The 9,934-nt window shown below is 40.7% G+C and overlaps 1 non-coding gene across 1 annotated transcript; it reads right to left on the reverse strand.

The window, feature by feature from the left end:
- Positions 1 to 5,694: 5,694 nt before the first annotated feature.
- LOC115939507 (U2 spliceosomal RNA) lies at positions 5,695 to 5,884 on the reverse strand. The gene has a single exon (XR_004074337.2). It is a non-coding gene; the product is annotated as a U2 spliceosomal RNA (small nuclear RNA).
- Between the last annotated feature and the right edge of the window lie 4,050 nt (positions 5,885 to 9,934).

The following is a 9,934-nucleotide window of genomic DNA, read 5'->3' on the forward strand; positions in this document are numbered from 1 at the left end:
GTACCCGAGTGAAACTCACTCTGACAAGCGGGGCTCAAACGTGCTCTGGTAATTGCTTCTTTCGCCAGCACAGCTGAGTAACTGCTCTGCAACTTTGCCCTCCCAGCACACACACACAGAGCTATCATGATGTGATCCCAAAATGACACCTAGACCCAAAGAGCAATGTCTTATAAATCCTGCATTCAAGTAGAATGGGAAATATTACCAAGAGAACTCAGTTTTCAGTCTAGCAGCATCTTTGGCTTTCATCCAGAAAGGAAAGAAACACATCCAGAATACCATCAGAACTTATGCCCTATCTTCTCTCTCTAAACACCAGTCCCCACAGCCAAACACAATCGACCCAGATGTTTTGCCTGCTCAGTGTCTGCTCCAATTGCAAGAGCTGGAGAATATAAGAAATGTCCTTCTGGTTCAGACAAATAGCTTATATCATCAGGTCATCTGTGAGAAGATATGTTCATCCTCCCTGATACCAATCTCAAAAGAGGGAAGGTTGACTCTGAAACACCCCTAGATTTCCTTTCCTTAATAAAGCTAGTATGCATATAATATTGCTCCTTTTCTTCCTAAGTCCTTCTTGATTTCATATGCATTTTCAGCTTGTACCCACCTCTTGAAGTTTATAAAGCCTGCTATGATAAATAATGTCTCATTTGTTTGCCTTAACCTTTTTACTGATGACTGGCACAGTGGTAAGCACACAGAAGATGTCTGGGGGAAAGTGCATACCAACATGAATTGGCTGGATTGGAAATACGCAAGGTCTGACCCCTAAATGTAAATACACCACCTGATTGGTTCCCCTTGACTGGACTCCTCCGGATACCAACCTGAGTTTTTGGCTTTGAGGGGAGACAAGCACATGATATCTGAGTCTCTTGTTTTTTTTAAATATTGATTCCAAAAGAGATGAGACAGGATTTTCGTGATTCCACTGGCTTAGGGATATGGATCTCAATGATAAAGCTGACTGAATTCCTCACAACATGGCATAAAGCCATCTGGAAAATAAATGCGTAGATCTTGCTTCAATCTATTCTAATCTCACTTTCCCAGGAAATGCAAGTGGATCATAATCTCTGTTTCTTTTGTCCTCAGTAGACATCAAGCCCTCCACATGTCCTGCTGCTCATTATTAAAATTTTCTCCGTACTTTCTATGACCAATCAAGTAATATTTAAACTCAGAGAAGGGATCTGGGATAGGTCATTTATAACTGTGAAGCTTTGGGAGACTGTTTGAGAGATAAATTCTAAGACCATCAAGGGAAAATCACCAGAAATCCCAGACTAAATTACATATATACCCAAGCCAAACCATCTGTCACGAACTGAATGCAGAACTGCATGTATATGAGCCAATACTCAGGTTTAAAGTAATCCATGTTATAACAGTTTTCACCCTATGAGAATATCTACTCTACAGACTCACTACTCTCTAAGTAATATCTTAGTTAAGAGAAAAACTCATAATACTACAAGCACACCTTGTAACACTGATTTTCCCCCTTCCTGAAATACCCAATCCTATTCAATGGTTAAACAGTAAGGTACCTGCTCCCCCTGGCTCAGAAATAGACGACATTTGACACTAATGTTCGTTTTCCCTCTGCTGCAGTCACAGCTTATCACTCCTATTTGATGGTAGGTAGACCCACTGCTCTGACTTATTCTGTTACTTGCGTGACAAAGGCTGACCCACCAAGGTCAGTGGTTGGATGTCATCCATCATTTTGCCAATATGTCTGCCATGATTGATGGGGATGATATACCTCAGGGTCCCTGACTTCTGTTACTGTCACATTTTTTCCTCTCAGCCACACCAGGACTGGAGCTCTCAGGTACTGTGCCACCTCATCTAATGGTCCTCTGATTACAATGGCTCAAGAACTGGCCTGCTTTTACAGAGCAATTGGACACAAGGCAGTGCAGGACTAGTGTTCTTGCTCACTCAAAAAGCGTGCTGACATGTAGGACCAAGGGCGAGAACTCAAACTGAGTTGTAATCCTTTGCTTGAGTGTAAATGTGGGTGATTTTTACCTAAACCCATAGCCCTAATAGATAAACAAATCCCAAACATTAAAGCCTGGATGATGTGAACAAGCCCATTGAAGTCACCTCAAATTTTTAGCAAAGTTAGCAAGATATCAGTGAATTTTATAGCTAAAAAATGAAAAAGGAGTAATCTTGTTTTTGAAGATAACATGCAATCTTACAAAAATGATTAAAATCCTCACCCTAGGTTAATAAACACAATACTCCTGATTTTCAAGCTTCTCCTCCCGGCAAACCTGACAGCTCCAACACAGCCAGAAGCACAGAAGTCGATTATGGGGAAAATGCAACTGGACTGTGTGTACACTTCCCCTTCATCGTCTTCTCCTTTTAATCAATAGCACACCGAGTCTCCAGCTTCTATTGAATTAGGTTTACAAAGCTTTTTTGTTCTCACCTGTCGCTAAGAAAAATCATTCATGGCATCCTGGATCTGAACTAGCGGAGACTGCATGAATCAAAAAGGTAAAAACGTTTCCTCCCTAGGGGGGCTGCCAGCTGTCTCATTGATTCAGCGCTGCTCTTGGCTGATTTGGAGGCCACCCTGGCACCAGTTCCACAGAGCACCGTGTAATAAGGTACCACAATGCAAACTGTTACCAGGGAGAAACAGCACATCTGGTCTGGAACAAAGGCAAAGTCCATTGCTAAGAAGCAGCCTGGCCATCCGCATCCAAGCGTGAATATGCCGGGGCCTGGCACCTGAAAGAGGGGGCCCCTGGAGCCAAATAAGTGAAGACAAAGTAAAAACCACAAGGAAAAAGAAATCCTGAGAGAGGAATAACATACCATTTTCTCACCATTTCTGTCTAAATGTAAAATGATAGTCTCAAATGGGATACTCTTTCTAAGAGCTATCTTTTTTTAATTTGACCAAAAACAATGGTAAGAACCGAAATTTTTAAAAGCAGACATCAATCTATTTGTGTCTTTATTCTGTGTGTGTGTTGAATGACTGAAAGCTTCCCTTGCTATCCTGCTATTGTAAGCACAGCTAATGACTGGCCTCTGTTCTGTAGAAATATTTTAACTGCCAAGGACCTATTGATGTGGGCAGTGAATCTGAGGGCAGTGAGAAGCAGCAACACGCGTGATGCCTACCATACGCCTTCTATCTATTTTTACCCAAAGGTGCTGCGCACCTACACCCGAAACTTCAGAGTCTGACGCTGTCCGGGTGGTTTTACAAGCTAGTGTTGTTTTTGTTTAGGTACTAAATAACATCTTCAGAAAAGGAGAAAAATTTGACTTCCAACTGCTTTAAAATCCAGTTTAAAAAAAAAAAAAGAAAAGCAAAAAAAAAAGAGAGAAAGAATGAGAGAAAGAAAGAAAGAAAGGAAGGAAGAAAGAAAGAAAACCTGCTTACCCTGTTGACAAAGCCCCTGTCAGAGTGAGAGTCATTATACTCTACATAAGGTTTGTGTACTTCATTCCTTTCCAAAGCCATCTGTCTGAATTTAATTCACTGATAATTTTATCAGTCTCCCCATGCTTTGCCTGAAACCTCTCCATTGCATTTTTTATTCTTCACAGATGTTAACTCTTTGAATGACAGTTTCAACGCAGTTAGAATTTTGATGAAGATACACATTCTGTGAAGGATCTCTCTCATACAGAACTCATTCCAATTGCCCCGCTGCACCAGCAGTTGGGCTTTCCAACAAAAGCTGTGCTTCTCCTGAACAAAACCAATCTAGATGTAAAACTGTATCTAGGACATTGCTAATGAAGCCACCTACAGAGCACCATCCCAGGCACACTCAATACCTATTATTTCAGATGCCTTTTTGGAAACTGGAAATCAGAATACATTTTATAGGGATAATTCCAACCTTCCTTCCTACCTGATTAGGGAATTTAAGACTATCTTTTTAAAATGCAGACCATTAAAATGCCCCATAGAGGGGCACTTGGGTGGCTCAGTCATTGGGCATCTGCCTTCGGCTCAGGTCATGATCCCAGGGTCCTGGGATCGAGCCCCACATCGGGCTCCCTGCTCCGTGAGAAGCCCTTCTCCCTCTCCCATTCCCCCTGCTTGTGTTCCCTCTCTTGCTGTGTCTCTGTCAAATAAATAAATAAAATCTTTAAAAAATAAATACATAAATAAAATGTCCCATAGATCTATTTCAAAATCAGCTATCTGAAGGAATTGCTTCTTCTAAAAAAAAAAAAAGAGAGAGAGAAAGAACATTTAAATGCACTTTTAGGGGCGCCTGGGTGGCTCAGTCGGTTAAGCGACTGCCTTCGGCTCAGGTCATGATCCTGGAGTCCCTGGATCGAGTCCCGCATCGGGCTCCCTGCTCGGCAGGGAGCCTGCTTCTCCCTCTGACCCTCCCCCCTCTCATGTGCTCTCTGTCTCTCTCATTCTCTCTGTCTCAGATAAATAAATAAAATCTTAAAAAAAATAAAATAAAAAAATAAATGCACTTTTAGGTTGTACATAAGTAGTTTATCTCAAGTACATTATCTAGTCATTTTGACGATAGTCTATTTTTACTTTCCAGATTAATTCAAGGAAAAGGTCCTTGTACAGTTGATGTCACATCCTGCTTTTAATTTTGCCCAATAGGCATTTCTAAGCACCTTTGCTCAACAAGGTGTGATGCTGGGCACTGCGGGAGGTGGACAGGAAGGCTCACCAAACAACTACCCCCTAAAAGCTTGTGGCCTAGTGGAGAAGATGAGACACAAAGCACACTGTGACTAGTACAAAGTGCTACACAAAAAGGAGCAAGAGAGAGACTTCTTTAATCACAAATATGGGTGTAGACTCCATAACAGACATCAATTTTTACTTGGGCCCTGAAAAGTGGGTAGGATTTTGAGGAGGAGAAATGAGAATGAGAAGGTATCTAGATGCTGGGAACTCAATTCATAAGAGCATGGATGTGGGGCGCCTGGGTGGCTCAGTTGTTAGGCGTCTGCCTTCGGCTCAGGTCATGATCCCAGGGTCCTGAGATCGAGTCCCACATTGGGCTCCTTGCTCAGCGGGAAGCCTGCTTCTCCCTCTCCCACTCCCCCTGCTTGTGTTCCTGCTCTCGCTATCTCTCTCTCTGTCAAATAAATTTAAAAAAAGAAAAAAAAAAAAAGAGCATGGATGTGGGACAGCATGTTCTGGGAACACAAAGGGTACCAATTGGACTGGATCAGAGGGTGTGTGAGGGAAGAACCCAGAGAAATAGGTACAGATGTAAAGTGGGGCCATGATTTGGAGATGGAGAGGTGCCACTGGTGCCAAAGGTGTCTGAGCAAGAATAAGACCAAATGTGAACTGCACTGTCAAAAGACAAAGGCCATCCTCTGCAGGATGAATGAGGGAGAGATATTAAAGACAGGGAAATTTTAGATGTGTTGTCATAAGGAGGGCAAAAGAGGTCCAGGAATGAGGCAAGGGCAGATGGAATGAAATTCAGGGAACTTGCCCAAACACTCCAACCAAACAGATGGTATAGATATATTCAAATCAAAAGAAAGGTGGGCTGAGCAAAGCAACCTGACTAAAGTGCTTTGCTGATTTGCCTCTTCTTTTTTGTTAACTGTTGGGAGTCCCAGGTGTTGCCACCATTTCCCAAAGGAACCAATATATAGCCCCTTCTGGAAGTGTCTTCCTCAAACTTGTGATTTTTAACCCCAAGGGGGTGCACCTTTCCTAGAAGTACATGACACCAGGTTGATGCATGGAGTGTACAGAGCAAGCTCCTATTCCATCTCCCTGCTCCAAAAATCCATTTAGTATATTGTCCTATGATGGAGGATGTGTCAGATATTAAACTAATAAGGACAAATACTATACTTGATCTTAGCCAAAAGGCCGAGAAGCAATGGTGATCATTTTTTGGCTATTAATGATCACTGATACTGCTTTCGGGACAGTTAGAAAGTTCCTGACACCCATTTTGTGTTTATACTCTCTGAGCTTTCACTGGAAGACACCATTCTGAAAGCCTGACACATGGACAAGAGAAAGGCCAAGAAAACAAGGCATTGACTCCTCAGTAGCCCAGGTCTAAGTGGCCTGACAGGAGGAAACGATGGGAGAGCAAGTTAGTGCCCTAATTAAAATAATGTAGATACCAGCCATAGATTAAAATGTCAAAAATAAGAATAAAAATGTATCACTTAAAATTGGGGATGCTGATGATTATTATTGCCCCTCTGAGGGACAATACCATAGAAGAACTGAAGATCCTGATCTTCTCAGGACATGATTGTGTTAACTCTCACTAATCTCAAGGATAATGTGTGATACTAAACCAAGTCCCAGCCTAGAAAAACTGCATTCATTCATTCATTCATTCATTCATTCATTTAAGATACAAGTGTTGTAGTTTATTTTTTTCTCAAGTTCTTATTTAAATCCCAGCTAGTCAACATACAGTGCGATATTAGTTTCAGGCATAGAATTTAGTCATTCATCACTTACATACAACACCCAAGGCTCATCACGAGTGCCCTCATTACCCATCACCTGTTTAACCCGTCCTCTACCCTCACCCCCTATCCCTAACCCTACCCACCTCCCCTCCAGTAACTAGCAGTTTGTTCCCTATAGTTAAGAGTCTGTTTCTTGGTTTGCCCCTCTCTTTTTCTCCCCTATGTTCATTTGTTTTGCTTCTTAAATCCCACATATTAGAAAAACTGCATTTAGAGCAAAGTGTATAAATGCTTCCCAACAAGCAACTTAGGGGAGAATCTGGCTTAATGTGGTATGGTAGGACTAGCTAGTCATTCACCAAAACCCAATCTCCTTTTTTGCTGAGGACATAGCCAGACTGTATTTCCTGGCCTCACGATGGATTCAATGACTTCTGCCTAACTAAAAGTGATCACAAATGATGTTCTCCACTTACCAGCCTGAAAAGCTTTCAGCTTGAGCCTCCATATTCTCTTTTTTGTCTTCTGATGAAGTAGAGGAGCAGAGAACTCCAAATTTCCAGGGAATGATGGGGCCACATGAAGGAAGGACTGTGTGAAGCAGACATTTCCAACAACCCATACTGGAATATGTTGGGAATAAGAATACTTTCATAAACTGTTACTGTGTTTAGCCACTGAGATTTTGGGGTTGTTTGGAACATCAATCAGCCTGCTCTGGCTGATAGACATTTAAGGCTTTAGAGTCAGACAAACTTAAGCCTTTGTTTCAGCTCTGTCACTTCAATAGCTCTGAAAACTTGACCAAGTTACTTAACCTCTTAGAGCTTCAGTTCCCTTATAAGTAAAGCACGGAAAATAGAGCTGCTGTGAGCATAAAATAAAATGTATGTAAATCTACTGGCATTGTCCCTGGCAGTAGAAAGCATACAATATAAGATAGCTATTATTATCAATGGTAGAGAGAAGAAGACATCGTTTGTATGCTCTTATTATCCAGCATTTAAATGGCCTTGGGGAATGGCATAAGAAGGTAGAGCTATCAGAAATGTTCCTCTCTAGTATTTTCTAGAGAAGGCAACTACAATTTTATCTTCATCTGTTATAAAGAATTACTTCTGATTAAAAGAATATCTTGTTAATCTCAAGGAATGATAAGGAAACCTAAGATTTAGAGTTGAGATTCAAATTCCAGTATGAAATATCTACCTCTGGCCATGGTTGAATGACTGGTATGGGAAATATTCTCATTCTAAACTATAAAACTGTACAAAATATATGAGTCAATTGTTGTCAAGCACTGGACAACGAACTATACAGGGCTGTGATCCTTGACAGAAGGGAAACATGTAGGGTGAGCTTCATGTTGACCCCATATTTCTATCTAGGGCACTTACTGAAGTACAGAAAGTGGCAGTCTCATTAGTCAGAGGAGACAAAGTCTGGAATTTAGGGCTGCTTAAGAGACTAGAATTTAAAGAGAAAGGCACGGGGTGCCTGGGTGGCTCAGTTGGTTAAGCGACTGCCTTCGGCTCAGGTCATGATCCTGGAGTCCCGGGATCGAGTCCCACATCGGGCTCCCTGCTCGGCAGGGAGTCTGCTTCTCCCTCTGACCCTCCTCCCTCTCATGCTCTCTGTCTCTCATTCTCTCTGTCTCCAATAAATAAATAAAAAATCTTAAAAATAAAACATAAATAAATAAAGAGAAAGGCACTTGAGATGGGAAAGATGCAAAAAGTAGGGTCCCCAGAACTCTGCATGGAGATGCCCCTCACAACCTTGGCCAAGCACTGGACTGTACTTGAGTAGGGTGAAACTCACTGAGTCCATCCAGAGAACAGTTGCTGGGAAGTGATTCCTGAGTGAAGATACCAGAGGCTATGAAGTGCTGGGCGACTTTGGAGTTCTAGCCAGTCAGGGTGGAAGAAAGAGACTTCATTTAGTAATTTGGACACTTAGTTAAGACTCCACAAAGGCCACACATTAGAAATAAGGACTATGCCCTAGAATAAAGGATATGCTCTAGGGGGAAAAAAACTGTAAAAGATCCTTTCTAACAACATCTAAAACATCTACAATAGGGTTTCTCATCCTCAGCACTATTGAAATATTGAATCAGATTGTTCTTTGTTGTGAGATGCTTTACTTGTGAATTATAAGATATTTAGCAGCATTCCTAATCTCTACCCACTATATGCCATCATCACCCCCAAGTTGTGACAACCAAAAATATCTCTCTATATACATTGCCAAATGGGGATAATTACTCCTGGTTGAGAACCATCACTCTACAAGATCTAAGCAATCACTATGAATTAACTGTCAGCCAGAAAAACTCAAAATTCTGTAAAGAAAACATCATAGTCCATAAATTATGTCTCACCCACAATATCCAATATATCTTTTTAAAAACTGCTACAAATGCAAATAGGAAAAAAAAAGTTTGACCTAAAGTGAAAAAAAAGTTAATAAAAATAGTCCCTCAGAATGATGTGGGTGCTGATATTATCAGAGAAGTACTCTTAAAGCACTATTATAAACATATTCAAAGATTTAAAGGAAATGAGGAATAGAATGAGTGAACACAGACTATCAATAGAGACATTAAAACTGTAAAAAAGAACCAAACAGAAATTCAAGAACTGAAAAATAAAAAATATGAAATAAAAAACTCACTGGATGAGCTTAGGAGAAAATTGGACAGTGGAAACAAAGGGATCAGTGAGCTTGAAGCTGGGTCAATAGAAATCACCCTAACTGAAGAATGAAGATAAATATTAATTTTTAAAAATGAACAGCACCTTAGTGTCCTGTGTCAGTAGAAAGATGTTTAATAGGCATACAATTAGAGTATCACAAGAATAGGAGAGAAAGAGATTGGGCATAAAAATATTTGAAGAAATAATAGTTGAAATTTCCCCAAATTTGATGAAAAATATCAATGCACAGATCTGAAAAGCTGAGCAAACCAAAAACAGTATAAGTACAAAGAAGACCATACCTGGGCACATGACAGTAAAACAGCTGAATGCCAAAAATAAAATATTTTAAGAGCAGCCAAAGAGGAAAAATTATTATACATAGGAGAACAATAATAGGGATGACTCTGACTTCTCATTAGAAACAATGGTGGCCAGAAGACAATGAAACAGCATCTTTAAATGCTTAAAAAGGGGACTTTAGCTTCCAGCCAAAATAGAATAACAAAACAACCTAAAATAAGAAAAGGAGGGAAATGAAATACATGAAACAATGGTTTTCAAAAAACTGGATATCAGTCAACAAAGCACAGTGATCCGAGAGATAGGAAATAAATAAGGTGAGGTTCATGATTGCCCCATTTTCCTGTCTTAAGAGTTTCCTGGCCACTAATAGGGAGGGGGAAACCAGGCAGAGCCCATCAGACTATCTGAGTTGAGGAGATGTTGCTTAGAGCCCAGGGAAAACAAGGCAGATGATGTTTGAAGAAAGACTGGCACAAAGAGAACCCTGGAAGTCT

Source organism: Leptonychotes weddellii, chromosome 12, assembly GCF_054177405.1.
Source record: "Leptonychotes weddellii isolate Sample4059 chromosome 12, ASM5417740v2, whole genome shotgun sequence".
NCBI classification, from domain to species: domain Eukaryota; kingdom Metazoa; phylum Chordata; class Mammalia; order Carnivora; family Phocidae; genus Leptonychotes; species Leptonychotes weddellii.